The sequence below is a fragment of the Alexandromys fortis genome, unplaced genomic scaffold (assembly GCF_014885135.2).
Source record: "Alexandromys fortis isolate MF-2015 unplaced genomic scaffold, M_Fortis_MF-2015_v1.1 scaffold_413, whole genome shotgun sequence".
NCBI classification, from domain to species: Eukaryota; Metazoa; Chordata; class Mammalia; order Rodentia; family Cricetidae; genus Alexandromys; species Alexandromys fortis.
The window spans coordinates 130,310-136,434 of record NW_026068299.1 but is presented as its reverse complement, the minus strand read 5'-3'; the positions used below and the strand labels follow the sequence as shown (position 1 = coordinate 136,434).

Genomic DNA, 6,125 nt, shown 5'->3' with positions numbered 1-6,125 from the left:
GATGATAGCCTTTGCTGGAGAGGCTGTGGAGGAAGGGGTACCCTCATCCATTGCTGGTGGGAATGCAATCTTGTGCAACCACTTTGGAAATCAGTGTTTCGGTTTCTCAGGAAATTCGGGATCAACCTACCCCTGGACCCAGCAATACCACTCTTGGGAATATACCCAAAAGATGCCCTATCATATGACAAAAGCATTTGTTCAACTATGTTCATAGCAGCATTATTTGTAATAGCCAGAACCTGGAAACAACCTAGATGCCCTTCAATGGAAGAATGGATCAAGGTTAAGTGTCTTAACTTGAGATTCACTCCAGTGCTCAGCTAATCTCTTTTGCAACTTCTACATCTACTAACACCATTGAACTAAACTTTAAATTCTCCCACAGGGAAAAAGTAGTATCAAGGCCATTTTCTACACAGGTAGTATTTCCATAAAGTCTTCCTTCTTCTTGCTTCATTCCTTTTTCAGTCTCTATTCCCTCCTTTTCAGGAGAAACAGAGTAAGAATGAGCAGTTTATTGTTCCTGGAAATCGAGTCCAATTTCCTCTTTGTTCACTTCTGGAATCTGAGATGCAGAAAATAGAAATGAATAGTCCATTTAGGTCACATGCTGCCCCAAAAACTTCTGATGTTGTTGAATTTTAGAATCAGTGAGGGAAGATGGCAAGGCCCCAAACCAGCAGATGAACCCAAGAGATTTTGTTCCCTTAGTTCCCACACTAGAAAAGAGGAATAATTTACTCAGTTTTTCAGTCTGGTTCTGCACATGAGGAGCAATTTTTTGAAGAGTGTATTAGATATGAGGAAAGCAGAATGAGAGAAATGTGGCCAATGTGTTTGTCTTCCTTCCTCTTAAAGAATGTCCTTTGAGGTTTGTCAGTGACCAGAACCTACTTCAACAATTAATGTTGAACCTTTAGGGTTTTAGAATGCCTTTATGTAGTTTTCATAAAGGAGGTTACCTTCTTCTTGTATTTCAATATGTAATGAGATAGTAGGAATACTGTAGAGAGATCTATGTGAGTGAGAGACCAGGAGAGTGCTCCATCTCTCATCTGCTGAAACTGATCCCAACCTCATCCCTAATGAGTCTGTCCTGATCCCTGTCTATATCTCTCTTTATACATAGATGCCTCATTGCAGTCAGCCAAGGAGTATTTGGGCAGCTCCCTATCCATTTTTCCGTAATCTGACACCCATTCTCATGTTCCATCTCTCTTTAAAAATATTTGTGATGTGTGAAAGGCCTCTCTTGGGTATATTCCCAAGAGTGGTATTGCTGGGTCCATGGGTAGGTTGATCCCGAATTTCCTGAGAAACCTCCACACTGCTTTCCAGAGTGGTTGCACAAGTTTGCAATCCCACCAGCAATGGATGAGTGTACCCCTTTCTCCACAACCTCTCCAGCAAAAGGAGACAGAGACAGAGACCCACAATGGAGCACCGGACTGAAATCTCAAGGTCCAAATCAGAAGCAGAAGGAGAAAGAGCACAAGCAAGGAACTCAGGACCGCGAGGGGTGCACCCACACACTGAGACAAGGGGGAGGTTCTATCTGGAACTCACCAAGGCCAGCTGGCCTGGGTCCGAAAAAGCCCGGGTTAAAACCGGTCTCGCTGAACATAGTGGACAATGAGGACTACTGAGACCTCAAGAACAATGGCAATGGGTTTTTGATCCTACTGTACCTATTGGTTTCGTGGGAGCCTAGGCAGTTTCGTGGATGCTCACCATACTAGACCTGGATGGAGGTGGGGGATCCTTTTACTTCCCACAGGGCAGGGAATCCTGATTGCTCTTTGGGCTGACGAGGGAGAAGGACTTGATTGGGGGAGGGGGAGGGAAAGGGAAGGCGGCGGTGGGGAAGAGACAGAAATCTTCAATAAATAAATAAATAAATAAAATTAGAAAGTATATACTCAGAGAAAAGCATAAAATTTTAAGAGAAATAATTTGAGATTTATGTAAAATCTACACAAATTCAGTCACTTTGCAGTAGTTCTGATTTATTCTCTTCATTTTGTTCATTGTCTCCAAGGAAGCCCATCGGGAGGTTTGTAACCAAAGTTCTGAGCCATTAAACAGTAAATATTTAAAAAAAAAGAAAAGAAAAGAAAAGAAATCACTGTAAATGCTGGTAAAAAAAAAATTTGTGATGGAAACATAATTCTATCACTTTTCTTTTCCTTTCCTCCTCCCAGTCCCTTTTGTTACAAGCTTTTGCATATCCCCCACCCTCTTAATTTAATAGCATCTTTCTTTGGTTTTTATCGTTGCATTGTGTATATCTGTATATGCATATATCCATAAAACTGAGTGTTTATATATAATATTTATAAACACTTTTTCAGAGTATTTACATGTGTGTGTGTGTGTGTGTGTATGTTTTCAGGACTGCATTGTAAAACCAATAAGTCTAATTTTTCATTATAGTTCATCATGATCCATCATTATGTAGGATGTTTCTCAGTCATGGCTTGAATATTTCTTTAGTCACAACCCATGAAATATATATGAGGCATTCTCATATTTGGCAGTAAGGTACAATGGATCACTCAGGGATGACCATACACTGGAAGAGTTCCTGAAAGAGCCATAGTTCTATGTTTCCCTTTCTGAATCACAGGGCCAAGCATGATGATAGCCTGGAATGTCCCACTGTGGCTTTTCACTATAGGCAGCCAGTGTCTCTAAGGCAGCCCATCCTTGGAGGGATAGAACATTTCCAACTGGTGGTTAGATATGTAAGACGAGGCCATAGTCTCTCCTGACATTGCCACTGGATGATGATTATCATTGCAGACAGAGAAGGTTTCGTGTGTAAACCTGGAAAAAAGAGGCAGAGACAGTTCCTTACCAGTGTTCATGCACTCCTCAATGATTACTTTCTGTTTCTTTTTCTGTGATCTCTCTCTGTCCCATTCCCTCTCCATTTCCCTACCATTTCTCTTCCCTTTTCTCTTCCTTTGTCCCTCTTACCCCTCCCTCTTTATTTCTACAATATCCTTTAAAATAACCTTTATTGATATATATATATATGTATATATATATATAAATTTTATGTAGCAATTGAGTTCATCATTTAATATTTATATGTATACATAATGCATTTTATATTGTTTTGAAATATTTAAATTTTGGAAACTAAAATATAATTCCATTATTTCATGGCTTTTTTATTTATTATATACACACAGGTAACCTTTCACATAATTATACTATTATCCTCTCTTGCTTCTCAACTTCCACTCTCCCATTCATTTTTCTAATTTATCTTCTTTCTACTTTTCTTTATTTTTTCCTTTTTTTGGTAAATCATTGGATTTAATTAGAATAACTTATTGTTTTGTTTTTGTTATCATACAAAATAATGGAGTTTACTTTAACATCCTCATACAGTCCAATTTGTTCATTTTCTTTCCACTTCCTTGCCTTGTACCATCTTCTGCTTGTCCTTCCCAACCCCATCGATTGTTCTTCCATGTCATTTGCATTCCCACCTCTTTTCCAGTCCCTTTCGGTTAAGCTCTTTTCCTTTCTTCTTTTATTATTTTATTACTTTAAAAAAATACCAATCCAAATTCCCACTCCCCTCCCTCCTCCCACTTCCTCCCTGCTCTTTTCCTTCCTAATGATCACTTATTTTATAATTTATAAGTCCCCCATCTTATGTATAGAATATGATTCCACTCTAAGTTATTCACTTTGTTTTTCCTCTTTCAGCATATCAATGTTAATCAATCTCTCTTTTCTAAATACAAAATGTTCTATAAACATGTTTGCTTCCCTTAAGTCAGAATGATCTCCCACTTCTTCTTTCTCTTAGTATATGTACTACTGAAGTTTGATCTTCTCCCTCCATAGCTCTGAAATATACAACACCTGTCATTATTTCTCCATATTTTCTTTCACATCATCTGTTTAGGTTTCTGAACTTTTGCATTTTTTCTCTTCCTACACATGTCATGCTTTCCATTTTCTCAGCCCTTTATATTTCTTATTGTGTAACTCAGTTCCACTTCTCTCACTCATTGTGGGTGTGTATATTTTCACATTTCTGTTCTATTTCTATCTGATTATCCCTGGTGCACCTCTATGGGATATTTTCTTCAGTCATTCCAGGATGTCTGAATAACCTTAAACACGGACTGAAAACAACTCGGAGAATTAGAGAACCTACAATGATTGGTGCTCTACTCATTTACTCAGGAATAATTGGTCAACCATAAGAAACGAAGAGCTGTAAAATTAGTCAGAAAATCTATGGATGCCATCTGTAACCAGGCTTCAGGAGTCATGAGGAACCAGCTCCATTCAGCACTTAAATTCAGGTCAGACACACGGATAACCAGGAAAGGATAATACCTCCATATACTAAATAACCAAATATTTAGTAAATTTAAACATGACCAGCTAAGGTGTTTATGTTCTAGTTGTAATTGTTCCAGAACTACAAGTTATGCCCATTTCAACTTTTTCCCATGGAGGGACCATCAATTGACCTGTACTAAGTATTCATACTATGGGAGAAAACAAACAGACAAAAATTAGACAAATGAAAGGCCAAACTCAGAGACAGCCAAGATGCAGCTCATGCAACTATGGCAGAGACTTGACCACTATTCCTTGAAATTCAGGTGTGGCCTCAGATGTTTTTCCAAGCTTCATGCTTTGCAAGACCTAGACCTCTGAAAAGGCAGAGGGACAAGAGGATTTTGAGTTCTGCTACAATCTCATGGGAAGGTAAGCCTTGAACTGATGTGGCTGGAAGTCTAGCAGCTGAAGAATCCATTTGGTCCACCCTGCTGAGACCTGTCAAGATGTGTTCGGAAGGAATATGTACCCCTTTCTTTCTCTTATCTCCTTTTTAATTTTGCTTTTTCTCTTCCTAAGAGGGTCCAATATATTATTGTATTCTGGCTTACAAAACAATTGACAGGAATTTTGTCTCTCCTTTTTGGGGGTTCTTCATACATTAGTTCCTAAGCATATAAAGTTGCATATATATTATTTTGAATATTTTGTTAGTTATACTTTAGATCTTAGCAAACATCTTGATAATTGTGAAAAAAATGCTTTGTCTCAGAGGGCTGATTAGAACCCATATTAATTCCATTCTCTCACTTATAGTTATGAACACTTGGGTCAGAGGCCCAAGTTCCTTGAATCCCTAATTTCAATTTAAAGAAAGTGCTCTTACCTTCCCCGAGGATGGAGTCCCTCATATTGGATACCAGCTGTGAGATTCCCTGTAAACTCTATGGCGATCAGAAAAATCATGAAAGGCAAAATGAAACCTGGAACAGCATCGCTTATTTAGCCAGATTAGTTCAGACTTCTATAGGCTGACACCAAGTGGTTTATTATGACTATATATAAACACAGTATAATTTGGAAAAATGTTGCCTCGTATAATAAAATAGCTGGTGCACAAGGAGAAATAAATATATAAGAACTCAGCTCAAAGTCAAAACTGTTATTTCTTCTAAGAAGATGGGTACTAGTTTGCATGTATTAGATTAAGGGCCTAGGGTAGTATCTGTCATGGCCTTGGTAATACAGATAGCATAGAAGTTATTTAGGCTATCAGCCACCTCTAGTTCTGGTTGGGAGAACCTTTAGATATATAAATAATTTAAGGGTCAACTAAACTCTTAAGTATCCCTGATCTTAACTATAAGAATTTGATATAACCTGGTCCTTTAGATAATGAAGACCATTAGGATATTAATCATCTCCAATTCCAAGACTTCCAGGTGAAAACAGGTTATATACCTTTTCTTTAAAAAGACAGCAATGCATACTTAACATTCCTGGTTTCCTCAGTAATTTGTATGCTCAAATACCTTTGTGCTCCCAACATGTAGCCACAGAGAAAAATTAAATAGAACACTAGCTATAAAATAGAAACAATTGGAAATCATGATGTTCATCAAAGTAAGATAGACTCAGAAAGTTAAATACTGCATGCTTTTACACATAAGAGCTAGATTTAAAGTTGTTTCTATGTTTTTTCATGTTTTACTAAAATTTTAGCATACCACACAAAGTATTAGGTTTCCTTATGATGTCTGTATACATATGTGTCATATCGTGTGTGTGTGTGTGTGTGTGTGTGTGTG

The 6,125-nt window shown here is 37.8% G+C and overlaps 1 long non-coding RNA gene across 1 annotated transcript in view; it reads left to right on the top strand.

Annotated features, from left to right (window-relative positions):
* Positions 1–6,125, top strand: part of LOC126494982 (uncharacterized) — a 15,208-nt gene that overhangs the window by 2,750 nt on the left and 6,333 nt on the right. The window contains exon 2 of the long non-coding RNA XR_007590095.1: positions 4,641–4,746. This is a non-coding gene — a long non-coding RNA (uncharacterized lncRNA). The remainder of the gene's footprint in view (positions 1–4,640; positions 4,747–6,125) is intronic.